General features: G+C 30.8%; 1 protein-coding gene and 1 long non-coding RNA gene across 2 annotated transcripts in view; one reads left to right on the top strand and one right to left on the bottom strand.

The window, feature by feature from the left end:
• LOC148303642 (uncharacterized) overlaps nucleotides 1–24,820 on the top strand; it is a 384,039-nt gene that overhangs the window by 212,804 nt on the left and 146,415 nt on the right. The window lies entirely within an intron of this gene.
• LOC148303644 (uncharacterized) overlaps nucleotides 1,200–24,820 on the bottom strand; it is a 94,115-nt gene continuing 70,494 nt past the window's right edge. Inside the window, exon 2 of the long non-coding RNA XR_015838444.1 lies at nucleotides 1,200–1,700. This is a non-coding gene — a long non-coding RNA (uncharacterized LOC148303644). The remainder of the gene's footprint in view (nucleotides 1,701–24,820) is intronic.

Consider the following 24,820-nt stretch of genomic DNA (forward strand, 5'->3'; position numbering starts at 1 on the left):
CATATTTTTTCGAGGGTCAGATTTTGTTAGTGCCCAGTATTTTTAGCACCCAGTACGCGGGTGTTATTATTTATCGGTATTTCAAAACTCAGGCGGGCCTTTCTTTCGCCATCTGGAGTCGCTTGGCAGTGACGTCACGTGGGGAATATAGCAAGAGCATGATATTGTCGCCAAACTATTGATTTTATTCCTTTCCAATAGTTTAGTGCTGTTAGATAACGCCATAGGCGGCAGCAGAGAATGTCTCCGCGAGAGAGTACAAGGAAAAAATATTAAACGCTTAGATGGAGACGAAAATATAAAATTTTGCAAGGAGAAAGGAATCCTGGCTTTTAACCCGTCCTACAACTGAGAAGATTATTATTTTTTTTTTTTTTTACTTGGTAAATATCACTTTTTCTGGAAATCGTATATATATATATATATATATATATATATATATATATATATATATATATATATATATATATATATATATATATATATATATATATAATATATATATATATATAAATATATATATATATATATATATATATATATATATATATATATTTATATATATATATATATATATATACTACTACTACTACTACTACCATCACGCCATTTCCCCGCAAGGGTAGGCAGAGAGGATGGATATATATTTATATATATATATATATATATATATATATATATATATATATATATATATATATATATATATATATAAGAGTACCACAAACCCCAGTTCTATGTATGGAAATCGTAGTACACAGCCCGCAGCAAGTACCAACTTGCAGCCAACTGAGTCACAGAGATACCACATCCGTGCCAACGCGCCGTCATGCGGCGACTGAGTGCGGACAACGGACACTAGAATAGCGGGACACTAGATCAAACGATAGTCGAGTAGTTAAGTTGTCTCGTTCTCTCATTATGAAAGTACCAAATTTATTTGAGTAAAAGAAATAAAGATATATAATTGCGTAGATCTCGCGGTACCGACTTGTGATTTTTGCCGAAAAAAATATTTTGAAACATTTAACGATCTCAAAACAAAAACGTAAAACAGTATCAAATTCCTTAACATCATTTTTAAGATTAAAAATTATGGAGTAAGTAATTCCTATAATACTAAAGTTAGCGAATTAAAATTCATATGTAAGGGATTTCAATCTTCCTATTAGATTAATAAGTCAAAATAATGCACTCACCGTTTACGGTGTGTTTTCAGTTCAAAGAGATGTCTTCAGCCCTGAAATCCACGAATGCAATGTCCTCTGCACTATTAATCTAAAAAAACTTCACATTCGACAATGCACAATTTCACCGAGTTACTTTTGAGACACTTTCCGCACTCACTGTTAGATTTGCCTTGAAATCACAAATTCAAAAAGCACTACCTTTAGAATTCCCCTCAATTTATCACTCTCGATCGATCTACGAACAGGCGACTGGCATCCTCTTCTTGGAGAGATCTCGCATCCAATTAATTTTGATGCTGATGGATAGGTTCGCCCCCTGTCTCTTGTCCCCTTCGCAGGCCAAATTGGAGCAGCTCTTCGAGGGGTCCGATTGGTTGGTGAGTCTAAAGGAAGTCACTCCTTGTATTTTGGAAACTGCGGACGTGTGAAAGAGATTTCTCTCGTGGAAGAGATCCATTTTTATTATGGTGCCCTATTTTCTTTGTGTTTCCTCTTCGATACGGGAAATGCCTGAAAATCAAAGAAAACTATTAACAATCATATGAATGTCTCAACAAGGATGAAAAATAATATGGAGTAATGATTAAGATAACACTGCTTCAATATGATGCAGTGCCCTATGCACCATCGGGTGGGGAAGAGGGATAAAAGAATTTATGTTTATATATATATATATATATATATATACATATATATATATATATATATATATATATATATATATATATATATATATATATATATATATATATATATATATATATATATATATATATATATATATATATATACATATATATATATATATATATATATATATATATATATATATATATATATATATATATATATATATATATATATATATATATATATATATATATATATATATATATATATATATATATATATACATATATATATATATATATATATATATATATATATATATATATATATATATATATATATATATATATATATATATATATATATATATATATATATAAATATATATATATATATATATAAATATTTAAATTTATATTTATATATATATATATATATATACATATATGTATATATATATATATATATATATATATATATATATATATATATATATATATATATATATATATAAATTTTACCCATGATACTACTCGGATTTATATATTTCTTTATTACTGTATTACTGTAAAATTCTTCCCTTATTATTTTACATACTAAGAGACGCTTGAAAATATGGAAAATATTTTTTATCGAAATAATTGATTTAATAACTTATATTTTCACCCTTTATTTCACTCACAATATTATGAGTGTGTTTAACTTTGTTTACTTATAGGAGTTATTTATATTGATGATTAAGATCATCAAAGATAAAAAATAATATGGAGTAACAATTGAGATAATATTGCATCAATGTGATGCAGTGCCTTATGCACCATCGGGTGCACCACCATATATATATATATATATATATATATATATATATATATATATATATATATATATATATATATATATATATATATATATATATATATATATAATACAATAAAAATACTGAATGGTGGTTGAGACAAATAATCTTCCGAGTTTATAATGTGGAAATCCTACGCGAGTTTCCCGTAAATTAACCGAATTGTTAGAAACAGATGCCATCTTTTGAACACTTTGAATCTCCCTCCATTCATTCTTTAATTACTAATCTTCCAAGTCTTTAAAACAAACAAAAAAAAACTAATCGTTCTTGGCAGTGCTCTTGAAACGAAACTGGTAATACTATTTTACGCTCGGCTACAATTTGAATGGCAATCTCCATAAAATTTCACTGAAAAATCTAGAAATTTTACTAAAGATGAGAACATGTTATGGAGGGCATATACTTTCATATTCTTCTTCATCTTTGATGAGATGTCAAAAAATAATATAAATTTACAGACAGTTCGTAAAGAATGTACTTTTAGATCCACATTTTCAAGATTAAGTTAAAATTTTATTTGGTAAATGCCAGTATTTCCTCAAATCTATTGTGACACGTGTTTCAATACCTCATCGTATGTGAAACTTAGTCTTAATCCTAGAGTTGTGTCCTTGGGACGTTGAAGGATGAAGAGTGGTAGAAGCTATTCCTTATTTTTTATCAGTGAAAACATGGACAATAAGGGGGAGGCTAAATTCATTGTCAGATTGTTCGGGTTTTCAGAAATATTGATATTTACCAAGTTAAATTTAAATTTAATAAGGATCAATATTACGACACAGTGACTACTGATCAATAATATTACTTAGAAACTTTCGTAAGAAACTATTTTCATATCACCAATGACGTAACGGCGTAAATAGTGGTATATTTTTAAACTGGATTGACATTTCAGGCCGCTTATCGCTCATTAAATACTTACAAAAATCCATTTTGGCCTGATGAAACCAACGATAAACGACCTTTCTGTATTGTTTTTTGGGTAGCTGACATCCTGATACAGGGTAAAAAATTACTCCTATTATCGACCGGCCGATAATAGGTTAATATTTTCCATCACGAAGGTCCTTATCTCTGGCATCGAAAACACTCTATCGCACCAAACAGAGCGTTAACTTGACTTTAACGGAAACTTAACGCCTTGATGAGAAGGCTGTAAATTCAATTTATTAGTTTTATTCGAAAATAAACAGCGTGTTTAAATATACCTCCTGAATTTTCGTTAACTCATTGCTTTAATTTTAATGATTGCCAAGTTGATTAAAATCTCACAACATGTCCTCACAACTTCTTTAAAAAATGGATTTACTCTACTTGTTTTATTAAAATACTTCTTTATTTATATACACATAAATAAATATATATATATATATATATATATATATATATATATATATATATATATATATATATATATATATATATATATATATATATATATATATATATATATATATATATATATATATATATATATATATATATATATATATATATATAAATATATATATATATATATATATATATATATATATATATATATATATATATATGTATATATATATATATATATATATATATATATGTATCTCTATATATATCTCGATGTTTTAAATTTCACAAAAGGTATTTGTATCAAATTTTCAAAACTTTAAAATTTAAAAACGAACGAATATTTACTTTTTTATTTAAATAGATATGAAAGACATGTGTCTCTGCTCATAAAATTTTGTAGCTGTGTTCAAGGAACTCTCGTATGTCGTATTCAAACACCGCTCAATAAAGTTGTGATAAGCAAATAATGGCTTTTTTATCCGAACACTCGAAAAAACGCCCTGTTTAATACCATCGCTAATAAAATCCTGCAAGGGTTGTGTTATCCCTCGCAAAATGCGAGAACACCCTTTCCTCCGCTGAACCGGTGGGAAAACATTGTGTTATGAAGTTCTAACGGTCCGTGGATTTTATCGAAGGACCCTTCGACTTCGGCGAACTCTGCCCGACAACAGTCCTTAATTTCCGAGTATATTTACAACGTGGAGAATTTATTAAGCTCACTTCAGGAGTTATTTGTAAGGGATGAATTAATAACTCCGTTATTGATAATCGTTAAGGGTTTATTTTCCAAATATTGCTCGAAACTTCTTATGTAATTACGACCCTTAGTTTATCCTTATTCCAAACATTGAGTTGAAGTGTGCAAGCCACTGAGACTAATACGGGATAATTTTATACCAAATTAGTCTCAATATTTTATAAAATACAATGAAAAAATAAAAATATAAGCAAAATAAAATTTATTATAAGAAATAACACATTGGTCCAAATACTTGTTCACAAATCCAGATTATCTCCAATTACAGGAATTATTTTTTGAATTACAAGTATTTGGACACATTCAAAATGTTGTAAATAAATTAAATAGTTAAATTATAAGATTCGGACATCATATACTAATAACATAATATAAAAGTTTCTGCTCAATAAAAAGCTTGTTTTCATCTCACCAATAGAAATTGGTTTATAAATATAGAACTTTCAAGAATTTGAGTACTGTGGTTGTCAGTAATGGGTAGAATTGGTTAATGTTACACGTGTGTAAAGCGTTTATATAAATAAATATACATATTTATATATATATATATATATATATATATATATATATATATATATATATATATATATATATATATATATATATATATATATATATATATATATATATATATATATATATATATATATATATATATATATATATATATATATATATTAATATAGCAGTGTGGTTGTCTTAATGGGACTTCCATAATCTTCTTTATCTATGTTGAGATCAATAAAAATTACATAAAAAATAACTCCTAATCGGAGATAATCCAGATTTGTGAACAAGTATTTTGACACTTTCAATATTCGTTAAGATTTCATTCAAGTACCACTAAATGACAAAAGTCAAGGACAAATCACTTAGAAATGTATAATTTGATAAAAAATAAAGGTCTAAATATATTATACACATGCAATAGTGGACTTAAATTAGATGACTTAGAAATATTAGAAATTAAAAAGGCAATTAATAATAATTTACAACTAACAAATACACATGTTTATGATTTTGCTAAAAGCCCGTTATTAAATATGTTTCCAATCACTCGTCATCCCTGATCCCTTTTGACTGTGACTGCCAATCAACACAAAAGAAAAAAGCCACTTGAGATCTACCTCAGCTTCTTTCCCTAACCGTCCAAATATTTTGAATATTGTTTGGAGATAATGTTTTAGTATTAATCAGTCTTGGTACAGAAGCGGTTAGCTTCGAAACCGGTAGACATTGTCATTATAATAAAAAATTTATAGTGATTTTAAAACAAAGTTACATTCTAATTATATAAAATAAGTACTTACAATAATAGCGGTGCTCGAATATTTAGCGCATATTATATAAATCACAATCATGCAAAGTGATGTTACATAACGTTTCATTTTGTTACCGGAAATATAACGTGGGACGGAACACGGGTTCTGACTACTCAATTTCACTCATAAAAACATTCACTCAGAATCGTTTACAAGCCTTGATAATTTTTCGTGTTAAACCATTTCAGGCAGCTGAAAATAACGCTTTCATACTGGAGAATGGCTTTTCACAGAGGAGTGATTCAAAAGGAAATTGAACAATTTACTTTTTTTAATTTACAATTTTTATTTTTAATTGTCGTCCGTTTAAAAAAAAAATATATTTAAAGTGTTTCTAATGAAAATCGAATAATTTGTGTACTTTTTTAAAATTAACGAATTTTATTAATAAATTCAACTTGTCCGTTTAAAAAATTATCTATTTTAAAGAAATTTGAATAATTTACTTTTTGAAATGATTTTTCATTCTTTTCCATTTGAAACATTTTCTTTTCGGAGTGTTTCTAAAGAAATTTGTATAAATTACTTAATTTTTTTTGAACATACATTTTATTTTAATTGTCATTATCGCCAATTTTAAAGATTACCTATTGGAGTGATATAAAAGAGAATTGAATAATTTACTTTATATTTTAAAACATGTAATTTATGTAATTTTTAATTCCCATCCGTTTAAATCAAAGAGTTGAAATAATCGACAAGTATGTATGAGATGATGCATAATCGTGGAAGAGGCAAAAAATGTTTACAATAACAGAGTGGTAAGGCGTTCTTTTCTTTCTGCCTATTCCAGCGGGGAAGCGGCGCGATGGTTATCTAGTAAGTTGGTGTTAAAAAAAATAATTATCACGTTTTCAGGAGTTTCACAGCATGTAAAAATAATCCGGGGTTCGGATCATGCATGCATCCAAATAAAAGAGTGTTTACTGAATAAAATTATTATTAATCCCACATAAATGGCCGTTGTGAACTCATATGTCATGAGATCAATCATATATCTAGTTATAAAATATTCACCAGTGTGGTTGTCAATCATGGGTACATAGGTGAATGTCCCACGTGTGTATGGTGATCACTAGACAAACCTATCGACACTTCGTAAACCTGGAAAAAATACTCAGATTTCCATATTCTTCTTCATCTATGTAAAGATATCAAAAAAATGTAAAAATAACTCGTGAGTAAAAAACAGTTCGCCTCCGTGGTGTAATGGTCAGCGTTATTATCTACCGTGCTGGAGATCCCGGGTTCGATTCCCAGGGGGGGGTGAAAATAAATACTAGCGATTTAACACTGTAATATTTATTTACTATTACCCTGGACTGGTTCCTGAAGCGTAAGAGTGATCACCTTGCCTTCGTGTAAGTAATGATCAAGATAACACTGCGTCAATTTGATGCAGTGCCCTATGCACCATTAGGGTTATAAAAAAAGTGGGAAAAATTCCAGGATTGAGAACAAATATTAATATGAAAATATAAAAATGCTCAAAGAATTATCATTCATATATTTTGTTGATGTTCAAAATGTTTTGTAATAAACAAATAAAACATCGTTTGATACGTCAAATTAATAAAACACAGAGAATTTAATTAGCGTCCGGCATTAATCTTGTCAAAGCGTTATTTTGCTTTTGGCGTTCATGTAAAAAATAGTTGTGTTTTAATTTTTACACAACGCCTAAAGGGAAAGTCACTTGATAAAGTTATTCAATGAACACCAAATTCCACAGAAAATTTCATCATGGTTTTTAATTTCCTTTTCAATTGTAACAAAAATGGAATTTGCTTTGTAAAATTCTGTCGTACCAAAAAAAGACTATTATTAAGTCAAAGTCACGCACACACACCTATATATATAATAAATAATAAAACCCTTACAAGTATTTGGCATACCTGATCGTGCCATGTTTTTCTCGGTCTTCCTCTGCTTCTTTACCCACTAACATTCGCCTCAGAAATTTGTTTTACCGATCTTTCCTCACTCATTCGTTCTACATGCCCAAACCATCTCAACACACCTTTCTTAATTTTATCGATAATGCTTATATCAGCTTTGCATTCCTTCCTTATTTCACTATTCGCACATCTATCATACATCGTTTTGTCGCACATTCTTCTGAGAGAGCGCATTTCGACTGCATTCAGTCTACTTTCATCCTTCTTTTGCCAACTCCATGTTTCACTTCCATACATTAGAGTTGAAAAATAAATAAATAAAATTTAAATTTTTTGTTTATTTATAAGAGTTTACTTTAATATTTGGTATATCATAAGTGAACAGAATTTTCCATTTTTTGCATGTATCCGTTAGTGTATCATAAATATACCATATGGTTTAGTGGTTCTGCCAAATTGCAATAAATTTCCGGCATTGATTGATTACGCTCTCGTCCTTTGGACAGGGATTGCCAATCTTTGGGTCTCTCTTTTATTATCTTCTTCTTTTTCTAACTCTTTTCCGCACCCTATGATGCATAGGGCACTGCATCGTATCGAGGCAGTGTTATCTTGATTTTTAATAGCACGAAGGCAAGGTCATCAGTCCTGCGCTTTTATATTTGAATTTGGCGCCGTGGCGTAGTTGCGCTCGACTACTAAACTGGCATCGCGGTTTTAACTTCCGGAAATTGCTCAATAAATTCTTGAAATTTTTATTTCCGATTGATTTGGGTATTTGTGATATATTTTTCACATTTACCTTCCCTATCCTTACTGTCCTACCTGCAGACAAGCCTCTGAAATAGAGGCTTTGCGGGTTATTCCTTTTTTATCATATCATGAATACAAGGTGATCAGTAGACATTCATATCGTTATGTGTCCCTATTTTCACATAATTCGTCTTGGACTGGAGCTTTGATCTTTCCCTTTTCCCTTTTTCTTCCCTCCCGTCCCTCTTCTAGGTATTTCACTAACTTACAAATGTGGAATTCTGAAACTGAAATCGTTCAAATACCTGTTTTGTGTTACTTCTTCATGGTAATGAATGTATGTAACAGTCCTGTTAATTTTCCATATAAAATAATATAAAATAAATAAAAATATTTGTTTACGTCTGCCAGATTTATGTTTCCTGTCCTGTTAATCTGATATAATATACGAATATATGTGATTCAGTGGCGTGCACTTAACAATATATCAGGCAGGATATTCTGCATATAAATTAGAATTTTACACACACACATATCAAGTCTGTTACATACTCGTTCATCATCCCTTTGCCGGGCAACGAGTACGTATTCAGTAACAATTTTCCGAACATCGAGCTTTGAAGTAGCATACAGAATATAATGTAAAAATTGTAACTTAGTATTTAGTTTGGGTCGGAAGATCTTAATTATAATAATAATAATAATAATAAAACCCTTATCCGCACCCTAATGGTGCATAGGGTACTGCGTCATATAAACGCAGTGTTATCTTGATCGTTTACACATGAAGGAAAGGTGATAAACCCTCCGCTTCAAGTACCAGTCCAGAGTAGTATTGAATAAATATTACAGTGAAAAAATCACTCATATTTATTCTTACCCCCCCCCTTAATTATAAATTTGGATAATTTATATAAAAATATTTGATTAAAATGTTACCTCAAGGGCGCATACAAAGGGCGCTTCATTGTGAGGAAAAGAATATGATGGAAATAATTGAGCAAAAAATGCGTTTTTAGTTTATTTGTGTCCAAAAGATAATCTAATCTATCAATCTGTCCCTGTTTCTACTGGTGAAAGAGCATCACGCCATCGGAACCGCAACAGATAAGGCACGCTTGATAAATTAAGTGCGCTGGTACGAGCTGGTAAGATCATTTAACCCATAGCAGTTATTGTAGCTAACACTCTCCTTATCATTCATCATTCGCTTTGTGTTACACTATTTTTTTAAAATAAAAATAAAACTACTACTTCGTAATTACCGGTATCAAAATACTCATTTCTTCATCATGTCAAATTTAAACAAATGTAGAGTATATATTTGACCTGATGATGGAAGGGTAATTCGAAAATCGGTCATCAAGTAGTGTTTTTAAGTGGTTTTATACAAAGTGCATGATAAGGAAAGTGTTAATAGGGGGTTGAATTAGTTCTTGCCGTTTATAAAAATTTAATATTTCTCTGTGATTTAAATAGATTCCTTTCGTTTTTTTGTTTTCCTGTCCCCCGCTGCCTCGAACACCCACGTGGCACTTTCAACCGCCTCAAACCGCCTCAAAATTAAGACTATGGGCGTTGTTCATCGGCAGGGAAACTGGGTCCCGTATGCTCTAAAGGAGAGAGATATGGAAAGGCGACTTTGCATGTGTGATTCACTCTTGCAACGGCATCACAGAAAAGGTTTTTTGCATCGCGTCATCACCAGCGATGAGAAGTGGATCTTCTTCGACAACCCCAAACGCCGCAAAGTCATCTGCCAGCCAGGTCAGCCACTCCCTGCTGAAGCCAGCATTGCAAAACGCAACATTCACGGCTCAAAAACGATGCTTTGCATTTGGTGGGATCAGCAGGGAGTAATTTTTTTCGAGCTTCTCAAAGCAGGCCAACAGTCACAGCAGAGGTTTACAAGCAGCAAATGATCAAACTGAAAACAGCAATTGAAGAAAAACGTCCAGAATACGCAGCCAGGCACGAGTCGATTCTCATTCTGCTCGTCAACGCGCGCCAGCATGTTGCCAAAGCGGTAAAAGAACAGATAAACTCCTTTGGCTGGGAGGTTCTGTCACACCCGCCCTACTCCCCTGACGTCGCACCATCCGATTATCATCTGTTTCGGTCCATGCAGCATGGATTATTGGGAGAAATTTTCAAAAGTTATCGAGAAGTCGAGTTATGGGTTGAAAATTGGATTGCCTCAAAAGACAAGGTTTTCTTTTATAGGGGAATACGACTTCTTCCTGAAAGATGGGCCAAAGTAGTCGAGAAAGAAGGGCAATACTTTTAATAAATTCTTACTTTTAAAAAAAATAATATTTCAATTCAAAATACTACAAAAAACGGCGGGAATTAATTCAACCCCCTAATATATTACCATACCACAAACTGAACAATGCCTTTAATATACAAAATAAGTTATTGTAGAAGTCACATCCTTGGAGGACCTCTACTGGACTCCGAGAAGGTGAAGTTCCTACCACCAAGACAGGTCTTGAGTTACATGACTCACGTAGGTCTTGAGAGTGAACTGTAATACAGAGGTCACAATAGAACTAATATGGTCGCAGCACATAAGGGATGCAAGATCCCTTGACCTCAAAAAAAGTTATTGTAGCTTACCAAAGCGTGAGACGTCTATCAACCAATTCGTCTAAAATACACAGCTCTTTTATTATATGTACTCTGAGCCATATTTTTTATTGATTTATACATGAGCAGACAGACTTTTAGACAGTTTTTACCCCACCCTTTCGAAAAAGCATAACCTGTGCAGTTGGTAAACTAGATAAGTTGTCAAATTCATAAGGATATCGTTCCGTGTCAGTCTGTGCCAGGCACCACCGAGTCCTTAGCGTGCTTGCTACAATAAAAACATGTTCTACATAAAGGATAAATGGTAATGTCTGTTAAAAATAACCTAATAAATAACGTAATAACATGATAAATAATATGATAAATAACATGATAAAAAAAAACACGATAAATAACATGATGAATAACATAATACTTTGCTGAAACGTTACGAGTTTGTCCCTAAACGGTTGCTATATAGTCAACCCTGAGTTAGTGGTGCGGTTAGACGCAGAGGAGACCGGTAATCGATGTCACCGGGGGCATGTTATCACACAAAGTTGACTTCATAATATTCCCCATGCTACAAATATGAGTGTTAACTTTCTTTGTTCTACTTTGTAAGTTTGTGCTGGCGTGGTACAATCTCCACGCCCATATTTTTTCCAGAATGTACATATGATATTTTTAAAATTTTACAATATGCCTCTTTATTATACCTGTTTATTGTTTTTATATTTTGCCATATATTAGTATTAGTTTTGGTTATTTTTTTAAATCTCTTTTATAACTTTATGATTTGTGTTCCAGTCTTGTTAACCTTAATCCCATGTAGCAAAATGCGAAATAGAAATTACTCATCAGGAATATTATATATATGACTTATGTTTGTAATATGTTTTGAAAAATAAATAAACGATATATATATATATATATATATATATATATATATATATATATATTCACTAAAGTATTGTACCTTGGTACCTGAAGCGGAGGGCTGATCGCCTTTCCTTCGTGTGTTAACGATCAAGATAACACCGTGTTTATATAATGCAGTGCTCTATGCACCATTGGGGTGCGGATAAGGGTTTAAATGAAAGTATTGTATTGTTATGACTTGTTTCGGAAGCCACAGATGCTTCCATCTATGGAGGCGATTTTTCTATCAAGTATTCATCATTTTCAAGCACTGATTGATGCGAAACGCATTGAAACACGTGTCACATTGATTTTAAGAAATAGTGGTATTTACCAAGTAAAACTTAAATTCAAAACTGCTTATTCTTTTTATCCCTTATATGCACCTAATGGTGCATATGGCACTTTATTGTACTGTATCGATGCAGTGTATATATTTAATTCGGTTTTTCAATTCGAACGCCCATTTCCAATTAAAACCAATAAAAATAAAATAAAATAAATCCCTGCACATCAGCTCACTGAACGTAGCGCTCTACAAAATATGCAATTCATTAGTGAATGAAAAAATCAATCCCCACTCTTTCAAATCAACCCCAGCTCAGTCCACATTCGAAAATTTCCTTTCGTAGCTTGCCAAACTATTCAAGCATTATTTTCTTTCTTTATTAGCTGAGCTATTTGTATTATGAAGCTAAATAGGTTAATGGACTTGCATTTTTGATGTATTTCAGTTTGACGGCATTCACTGGCTTTGGTCATATTTGAAAATTACCACTTAAGATTTTTAAATTGATTATTTTTGTGTGTGGCGTTGGCGTCGCGACGTCGCATAGCAAAGGAAAACTATTTGAAAAATTAATAAAATATTTTGCGTCGTTTGAGAAGAGGTATGAAAATGGTCACATTAAATAATGTCATTTAAAAATTTGTCAATAAAATTCTTAAGTTTAAATATCATATAAACATCACTATCTCAAGAGACAGTATAAACATGATGGAAAAAAACACACACACAAAATAAATACTTTAAATGGAAAAAAACATTTTATCATCCATTAGTATAAACAATAAACAATGAGTATAAGTCCCTCTCCAAGCACAAGAGCTTAGTCTACTTTTTGGAGAGGAATAGCGTAACTAGTATTAAGATGTGTTAAAAGTAGAAATTTATATGATCGATCACAGAGTAAAAAAGGTTTTTATTTTTATTTTTATGAAATACTTGTATAAGACCACTTTTTGAGTTTATTTATGTAAACATGACTAGTTTTGAGTTTATATATATATATATATATATATATATATATATATATATATATATATATATATATATATATATATATATATATATATATATATATATATATATATCTATATATATATATATATATATATATATATATATATATATATATACATATATATATATATATATATATATATATATATATATATATATATATATATATATATATATATATAGAGAAGTTCCAAGAATTTGATTGGTGTGGTCGTCAATCACGGGTAGAATTGGTGAATGTTACACGTGTGTAAAGTGATAACTTAAACCAGCCTATGATGGCCGTCAGCCCCGTATATGCTCAGACTTCCATATTTTTCTTCATCTATGTTGAGATGTCAAAAAATACTTTGGAAAATAACTCTTATAATTGGAGACAATCCAGATTTGAGAACAAGTATTTGGACACACTTTAATATGGTATATGTACATATATATCTATCTATATATATATATATATATATATATATATATATATATATATATATATATATATATATATATATATATATATATATATATATATATATATATATATATATATATACATATATCATTTGGATATATAAATACTCGTATTTAGAGAGTAATACCAATGAACAATCAACTATTAATCTTTACTAGGTGTAGATTTTTTACATTGATTAACAAATGCGGTTTTAGCTGCGATACCCATACAAAAACCCGGAAAAAATTTAAAGGCAAATAATTCATCGTGGAAAATGTCATTTTATAAAAAGCCATTAAAACCAAATATTTTTAAAGTAATATTCTCGAAGTTGTCAAGCTCGTTTGAGGCCATTCATTTTGTAATAATTCATGTTGAGCTGTCTTAACATTAGCTTTACTTCGCAATTTGGAAACTTAAGCACTTTTAATTCGGAAACTTTGGGTATTTTTTGTGACTCCAGTAGACATTACAATTCTGCGCGAGTTTCAATTAATTTATTCCACTCAAATCGGCGCATTTCACGAAGTATACGGTGTTTCGAAAGTATCATGAAAGAAACGGATAATTGAGTTTACATTTTGTCATCCCAACGTAGATAAAGAAGAATATGGAAATTTAAGTATTTACAGGGTTTATGGTCTTCGGCTGGTTAAATAATCACTTTATTACAAAACCACATTCCTAAATTTTTTGGAACTCATACAAATATCTTGCATCTCATTTATATTAACATCATGGGTTTACGGGAGTCATCTATGGATGGTTTGAGAAAGCTTTTATTTAGGAGAGATCTTTTTATATAGTTGTATGCTAGTTCTTTCATACTGACATTTTTCATACTGGGAAACGCCTGAACACATGATTTTAATGCAGCTTTTTTTTTAAGAGAATTACTTGTGTTTTTATTATTTACACATGTTTCAATTTCATACTATTTCTAAGCCTAAGCGCTTCATTATTAGAAATACGTATCGAATTGTTGTAGACTTCGAACCGAGAAACTCTGACTTAAGAATGTGTCACAATTGATTTTATGAAATAGTGGTATTTACCAATTTTAACTCTAATTTAAAATTACTTTTTCTTCTTTTTATCCATTATCTGCACCTAACTGTGCATAGGGCACTTTATTGTATCGATGCAGTGTCTATATTTAATTTTTTTTTTTTTAAATTCAATCACCCATATCCAATTAAAACCAACAATCAATTCACTGAACATAGAGCTTTTTTTTAAGAGAATTATTTGTGTTTTTATTATTTACACATGTTGTAATGTATGTATGTTTCAATTTCATCCTATTTCTAAGTCTAAGTTGTTCATTATTAGAAATACGTATCAAATTGTTGTGGAGTTCGAACCGAGAAACTCTGACTTAAGAGTCCGCGACACTAACCACGGGACCACAACCCGACACACTTTTAATTTGACTCCTTTCCGTAGTAATTAGTTAATTAAGTTAAAAAATCCATTAGCCAAGTCCATTGGTATTACTAATGGCTCAAACGTTGGCAATAGTTCTACTAAATATGTATTTCTAGTTTTAAAGGAGGAGGAAGAGAGAATTAAACGCTTCACCGCTTTATCTTTGCAAACATTCTTCACCTCTTCCACATTCATGCATCTCCTCAAACATACCCGTCGATCATCCGATCCCTTACCAGACTACTTTCAAATATTTGACATACTTGATCACGCCAAGTTTGTTCAACGAAGTTGTCAATTATGGGTCGAATGGTGAATGTTACACGTGTATGAAGTGATCACTTAACAAGTCATAATAATAATAAAACTCTCATCCGCACCCCAATGGTGCATAGTGCACTGCTTCATATGAACACAGTGTTATCTTGATCGTTTACACACGAAGGAAAGGTGATCAGCCCTCCGCTTCAGGTACCAGTCCAGGGTAATATTGAATAAATATTACAGCGAAAAAATCACTTATATTTATTTGACCCCCCCTGGGAATCGAACCCGGGACCTCTAGAACGGTAGCCGAGCGTGCTGACCATTACACTACGGAGGCGGGCGGCTGCTTATGACAAGTCATAAGCCCTATATATACCAGACTCCTTTATAATTCTTCATCTATTTTAAAATGTCAAAATAACTCCGAAATGGAGAAACCTAGATTTTTTAACACGGATTTTGACACACCCAAACGTTTTGAACAATTATATTTATTATGACTGCCCGAGAAATCGAACCCAGGAACTCCAGCGCGGTAACCATATTAACATTGGTCTGTATGTTCCCGATAGTTACCTAAGACAGCGTCGACATAGATTGTTTCACATTCCTATACACAGGACCAACCTGCCGATGGTTATGCCTGTAGGAAGAGCTACCGCTATGTTGAACAATATCACATTGGATATTGATCTGTTCCATGTGTCCGAAGGAGTTTTCCGAAGCGGGATTCTTCTACACCTTTAAGTCTTCTTGCTTACTTTTAATATATACGCCTTGAATATTGTTTGTTGTGTATATATTATTTTTTGTTGAATAAATTGAAATTGAAATTGAAAATATGTGCTAGCCATTACACACGGCCACAATATAACACTTTAAAATGTTAATGTCAAGTTTATTTTGTAAGGGGTGTGAAAAGTGACAGAAAAGCTAATGCTTCAACCCCGCAAAGTTGGAAAGTAAAGTTTGCCGAAAATCTTCAGCCAATAGTGGCGGGAACACTTCCACTAACGCTTTTTGAATTAATCAATTAATGTCATTGCTGTGAAAATGATCCAAATCCATATTTCATGTTTTTTTGTGAAATCAATGAAAACATATGTACAATTTATAATATATATATATATAAAACCCTTATCCGCACCCAAACGGTGCATAGGGCACTGTCATATAAATGCAGTGTTATCTTGATCGTTTATACATGAAGAAAAGGTGATCAGCCCTCCGCTTCAGGTACCAGTCCATGGTAATTTTGAATAAATATTACAGTGAAAAATCACTTATATTATATTATATTATAAGTAGCCGAGCGTGCTGACCATTGCACAACGGAGGCGGTACGGATGTACAATTTAAGTCATGCGTAAAAATAACCTACATCTACGCAATTCACGATGGGTCGAGTGAAAAGGTAAAATTACCCTCACCGCCGAACACCACCAGTCGAGTGAAATGGTAAAATTACCCTTCCCGCAGATAGTGTGTTAACACTATTATTCTAGTTTTACTTATAATACCTATTGTATTCTTGCCAGTGCCTTTTACTATGACCTAAATTATATTGTATACCCGCACACAGGACATGCCTTTGTGGGATCTTTTTTTTGAATTTATATTTTATTCATCATTTTTTTGTATTTGAATTTATGTCATGTTTGTATAATCCAAAAGAATTTAAAATAAAAAAAATACAAAAAATTGATTATTAAAAAAAATTAACAATCTTTATAATATTACTTCCTGAGTTTTATTTCATTACTCACTACTAGTTTCAAAAACTACAGTTGTTTTCATCGACAGGCGAAATTAACAAAAACTAACGGGCAAAAAATTTTTAGGGGTTTTGAGGTTTTAATTACAGGGGGGATAAGTTTATTTACTTTGTTTACTACCCTACCAACCTCTTTATTTCCCTGATTTTTTTTACTCGTTAGTTTTAGAAATCACCTTTAAAAGAGGATTCCGCGACAAAAGTTATCTTAAACCTCGCCTCTTTCCGTTTTTTGGTATGACTTTATTATTATTTGAAGATTTTAATTTTTTGGCCTAGAAAAGGTGAATTGTCAATGAATAATGTCAAATGTAAGCTAACTCAACAAAGCACATTCAGAATATCTTTCTGAGTAGGTACTAATTTTTTAAAAACTTCCTTTAACAATACTTAGTGGTGATAATTATAAATACAAATAAAAATATTTTTAGTTAATGTTTTACTTAGTAAATACCACAAAAGTATTTATTAAGTAAGACATTATTTAAAAATGGATAGATTTTACCACAGTGACTGCCGAATCAATTCATGAATCAAATAATTTAATGTTATAATTTCACCCCTACCTAGACTCCATACCAAAGAATCCTTTTATATTTTTAATTTACTTTGTTTATTTTAAATTTTAATTTTAATCTTCTTTGTTGAATTTACTTTGTTTAAAAAAAGGAATAAATAAATGTGTTGTATATTCACCAACTGTTTCGTATTATTTATATATGAATTTTGAAAAAAAAAACCACAAAAAATATGTATATGTATTTATATATATATATATATATATATATATATATATATATATATATATATATATATATATATATATATATATATATATATATATATATATATATATATATATATATATATATATATAAAGGGTCCGCCAAATAACTTTTTTTTTTCAAAAACAGGGCGCAAAACATCGAGTGTAGCTTCGGCTGTGTGGCACGTAGCGCCGTCCTGTTGAAACCAAATGTTGCCAATATCCTCCTCTTCAATTTTTGTGAACAAAAATCCGTTCAACATGGCCCGATAACGATCGCCATTGACTGTAACGGCCACTCCTTGCTCATTTTCAAAGAAAAATGGCCCAATTATGCCTCTGGACCAAAATCCGCACCAAACAGTGACTCGTTTTGGGTGTACCGGCTTTTCAATGTATGCGTGCGGGTTTTCTGTGCCCCAAATACGACAATTTTGCTTGTTTACATACCCGCCAAGATCAAAATGAGCTTCATCCGAAAAGATGATTTTTTTGGCAAAATCGGCATCTTCTGTAAGTCGATCGCAGGCCCACTCAGCGAAGCGAAAACGCATTGGATGGTCAGTTGGCTTCAACTCCTGAACCAATTGGACTTTGTATGGCGTCATACCAAGGTCTTTATGCAAAATTCGTCTCAATGATGTCTCCGAAATGTTCAATTGTTGAGAACGACGGTGAATTGATGTTGATGGCGCTTCACGCACACTTTCTGCCACAACATCGATATTCTCGGGTGTACGCACTGTTTTTGGCTTTTCACGCTTTGGTTTATCGATGAGGATGCCAGTTTCTTTCACTTTTTTCACAAGATAACGAACATACGGAGCTGACGGTGCTTCTCTTCTTCCAAAAACCGTACGCAATTTTCGCACACATTCTGCAACATTACCATGATTTTCAAAGTAATGTCGCAATATTTCCCAGCGTTGTTCAAGCGTATACACAACCATATTCGCTTAGCGGAAGGATAAAACTAATTATCTGTCAAATCAGACATGAGCTAAGTGTTACCATTCACGAAATAAGCACTAGTTGAAAAAAAAAACTTTAGATGGCGGACCCTATATATATATATATATATATATATATATATATATATATATATATATATATATATATATATTTATATATATATATTATATATATATATATATATATATATATATATATATATATATATATATATATATATATATATATATATATATATATATATATATATATATATATATATATAATTTAGTGATTCTAATATACTCACATAAACAGATCTTATTAAAAAAAAATTCTCGGAAAGACTAATTAATATTCAACTAATATTTAAATAGTTCATATTCACTGGAAATTCTAACAATCAATTCTGAGCAACGTGATTCTGAGAAAATTCCTCTGCACTTTCCATCTCCTCTCTCCTTCCTCACAGCTTCCAACTCGCTCACTCAATCTACCCCCATTCTACCCACATCCCATCTACAGGGGCGAAACTTACGTTGAAATCGATTGCTGACAGATTACTACTGTATTTAATCGTACATTTATTGCAGCATATAAGATTATCAATAACAAATCCATGTAAAATATAAATATCCTTCATTCATCTCAATGAAACATTCAACTTCATTCGTCTCAATACTTTGGCTTGAAAATAAAGACAAATACTGCTTGAAAAATCGATATTTTTTTGATTACTGATAGAAAATAATACAATCTAAAAGTCAAATACTCTGTATCAAGTAAACAAAAAAATAAAGTGATTCAAGAACAAGGTTTCTAAATTGGTTCATATAATATATATAGAACTTCGCAAGAATTTAAGTAGTGTGGTTGTCAATAGTGGGTATAATTGGGGAACGTTACACGTGTGTAAAGTGATCACTTTAACCAGCCTATGACGGCCGTCAGCCCCGTAAATCCCTAGACTTCCATATTCTTCTTCATCTTTGATGAGATGTCAAAAAATAATATAAACAAAAAAACTTAAAAATTAAAATGGCATAAATGTTGTATGTAACTTATCACTCCATAAGTACTCACAACATTCAAACCATATTGAAATAATCCTAAAAATATGGAACTGAATAGTTTAAATACTTTTCTTTGCTATGTGTATTATTTTTCAATGTTTATTTCTATTTTGAATACGGCCTATTCTTTATTTTTTACCAGTCCAATAGTAATCACTATTTGGGATGCCTTCATTGTAAAAAAAAATGTGATAAGTACACCACATAAAACTTACGCTTTTATAAATAAATAGTACAATCTATGAAATTTTATAATAAATGGTATGAAATCGTTCTATGCTACGATTTTTTTTAAAGTTATAAATCATATGCATTTTTTCTTTCAAAATCACGCCTCGCCACTGACTCCTTCGTTTCGTCTCACTCTGCATACAATATATACGCATACCTTTGTATACGTGTCGGCAATCCAAAGTTAGTGATTGCATTTTCATCTTGTTTGTCCAATATAGAGTTGAATCTCCGTTCTAATTCAACTTGATTCCTAGTTTTAATTGATTCGCGTGCAATATAATGCAATAACGTGACTCCAATACACTGCATCAATATGATATCAATCTGTTCAATACGATATTTTACAAATTTCATCGTTTTGAAAAATATCACGGATATTATTACGAGATCCATAAAACAGAAACACATCAAACAGGAGTCGATTCCCAGGGAGAATATATATATATATATATATATATATATATATATATATATATATATATATATATATATATATATATATATATATATATATATATATATATATATATATATATATATATATATATATATATATATATATATATATATATATATATATATATATATATATATATATATATATATATATATATATATATATATATATATATATATATATATATATATATATATATATATATATATATATATATATATATATATATATATATATATATATATATATATATATATATATATATATATATATATATATATATATATATATATATATATATAAATATATATATTTATATATAAATGTTTATTCACTGTAATATATATCTGATATTGCATTACCTGGGATTGATATCCAAAGTTTATGACTTTTAACCTTTCCTTCATATATTTAGCAATCAACTAAACATTGCATTTGATGTAGCATCCTATGCACCTTTGGGTGCGGATACGGGTAAGAAAAAGAGTGAAAACCCAATCATTAACTTTTTTAAATTAAGTTGTAAATAATTAAATAATTACTTTAAACTGGTAACTAACCCTATAAATATGTATCAAGAAAAATATGCATTTTTGGTGTCATGCATCACGCCTAGCAAAAAAATCCATTGAAAATTCTACCAAAATAATATTTTTATTCGTATTTTAATGTTTTAGAACTAGTAAATGTTTAACCCTGACGTTGACAAGGTTTTTGTCGAAACCGGTTAGAGTAAAAATGTACCAATAAAAAAATGGTCAAAACAAAGATATTTTATTTTATAAAGTTTGTAAAATGTGCCACAAATTATCTGCGAAAAATATTCAAGAAAATGTACAAAAATACATTGACCTTCTCGCACGTATTTAAAAAAAAACTCATTTGTATTGTGGAATTTATGTAGACTATTAGACACAGAAGCATTTTTTTATATATTTTTTTTTAGGAATTTCAGAGGGGCTTTATACGAGGTTTATTTGTATTTGAGGGAGCAAAATATGAATTTGTAACATATTAAAGATGGTGTTAATAAATTACATGTATAGGTAAAATAAAATCAATTTTCTTCCAATAAAGCAAAGCAGTGCTATGAGTATGAATAATGTTACAATAATAAACAGATTTTATGTGCGTGGATGGAAATCTTCAAACACTCACAAAGGTTCATCGTTACATCATTTTCAAATATGATGAGTTATATGTTTTTTGTAGAACTATTTTGAGTGATCAAGCGAGTCTTAAAGTACTGTAAACAAATCTGAACAAAGGGAACTATTTTTCTACAATTCGACATATTGCATTGGTGTTCACGATTTATTATTGTCATTATAAATGTTAAACTTTTGTATAAATCATATCTTAATTTCGACAAAATGGTGTACAATTTTATGCATCTCTCATCTCTTTGCATGAAGATCTTTGCACTTTGAAGGCCCGTATAGAATGTGAAAGAGTGTGCCTGTATTCCTTGGTGAAAGGAGGGATTTGAGATTGGAAATAAACCAAGATGAGAGCCGATCCGTCGCGGCTGCTGGAGCCGGGGTACAGATATCTCATTGCAACGCTTCGTTTGCTTTGTGAGGGAGATAAATGGACTGGAAACCAACAGAATGATCGTGTTTCTGAATGCATCTGCCTCAGAAAAGCATGTCTACGTCCTACACATTGGCGGATTAGGTTGTAAACACGTTCGGTTCCAAATAAAAGTAGAATTAACAATTTTAATATGTTTTCTTGAATTTTTTTCGCAGATACTTTGTGGCACATTTTATAAACATTATAAAATTAAACATCTTTGTTTTAACCACTTATGATGTTTTTACTGTTATAGAATTTAATAAACTCTGATGACGACAAGGTTCTTGTCGAAACCGGTAGGTTAAAGTTTGTACCAATAATAAAAAAGTGGTTAAAACAAAGTTGTTTGATATTATAGAATTTAATAAACCCTAATGATGACAAGGGTCTCGTTGAAACCGGTAGGTTAAAGTGTACTCATAAGAAAGAATGGTAAAACAAAATTATTAGGCAAATGAAATTGGAAAAAGGAGCAGAGGATGACAGAGAAAAACATGGCATGATCAGGTATGCCAAATACTTGAAAGTGGCCAGGATAGGAGTCGTAATAATCGGCGGGTATGTATGAGGAGATGCACGAACGTGGAAGAGGCGAAGAATGTTTGCAAAGACAGAGTGGTGTGGCGTTCTATTCTCTCTGCCTACCCCTGCAGGGAAGCGGCGTGTTGGTTAGTTAGTTAGTTTTTTAATAAATAAGCTTAATACTTCACAAATCGCTTAACTGATAGCGAAATAATCGGTCATACTTTATTAATGTATCGAAAACCTTACTGGTATGCAGAAGGATCTACGACCATTGCATACAAACAGGTTTTAAGAATTAATGCAATATGGATGTTCAATAATGGGTATAATGGTGATCGTTACACAAGTGTATAAAACGATCGCTTAACCCAACCGACTGCCAGATGGTAAGCCCTGGGGTGCTCAGACTTCCATCTTCTTTCATAAAAAAAGGGATGAATGATACATGTTTCACATCAAGTTGAGGCACAAAAATAGAATTAAGTATTTAATATTATTTTTAATGAAATATATGGAAATATTTGAAATATTGCTTTGTAAGACTTAATACTGCCTAAGGCAGTATTAAATCTCAGCGAAGTGTGACAAAAAATATGAAATAAAATAGTGAAAAACCTGAAAACCTAAATGATAAACCTGAAACTCGAAAATGAAAAAGATTTTTTCAGATTTTTTCTACGAGATATTGTATTTTGAAGGCGCGTATTTTAAAGATGATTTCTTTTATAAACTGCGTTCTTCAGAGTATTACGAGTACCTACCAAACATTTTTTTCTTATTTTTTTTTCGGAAAGCAAGCGAATTTTGTAAATAGTTTGATGTTCGTCATGATTTAGTGGCGACATTTTTTGCTCTGAATCAGGGTAGGAACTCCAAAAAGATTTCGAGGAATCCCTTTATATCAAAATACACATGGTGGTACATAAACTACCTACATTTTTAACAGATAAGTGAAAATATTTTTTGATTTAAAATGTACAAGATATTAAATATGATATTAAAGATATTAAAAATGTACTTTACAACATTTTGAGTGTGTCCAAATAATTGTTCACAAAATCTGGATTATCTCCAATTACACGAGTTATTTTCATATTATTTTTTGACATCTCACCAAAAATTAAGAAGAATATGGAAGTCTCACCAAAAGATGTCTCTAGCGAAGTTCTAGTGATCCAAGAACAAGGTTTCTAAATTGGTTCATATACATAGAACTTCCAAGAACTTGAGTAGTGTGGTTGTCAATAATGGGTAGAATTGGTGAATGTTACGTGTGTAAAGTGATCACTTAAACTAGACCGTCATAAATTTTTTGTCAGCCCCGTAAATGCCCAGACTTCCATATTCTTCTTCATCTTTGATGAGATGTCAAAAAATAATATTTAAAAATGCTCCAAAGAGCAAGAATGGAAAGACAGTTTATAACTGATATCAAAGTCCGGAATGTATCCCATCTGCAGCATGCGCTTAGAGAAGAGAAGTACGAGCTATTGCACCTAATCATAAAAGGCAAAATAGAAGGTCGAGAAGGTGTGGGCAGAAGGCAGATCTCCTGGCTTTGGAATATACAAAATTGGAAGGAGATCAGAACAGTTGAAGCGTTGTGTAGAGCTGCTCAAGACAAGGACATTTGCTCTCAAGCTATCGATGGAACAATATAGTCAGCAACGCAAATGTTCTCCAAAGGGCAAGAGTAGGAGGAATAAATTTAATCAATTTTTCGGTGACTATGAGTTACTAGACATGGTGTTATAATATTTGATGTAATACCTCGTGA

This window comes from Brachycentrus maculatus, unplaced genomic scaffold (assembly GCF_059751285.1).
Source record: "Brachycentrus maculatus isolate JH-2025_06_01 unplaced genomic scaffold, ASM5975128v1 h1tg000358l, whole genome shotgun sequence".
Lineage (NCBI taxonomy): Eukaryota > Metazoa > Arthropoda > Insecta > Trichoptera > Brachycentridae > Brachycentrus > Brachycentrus maculatus.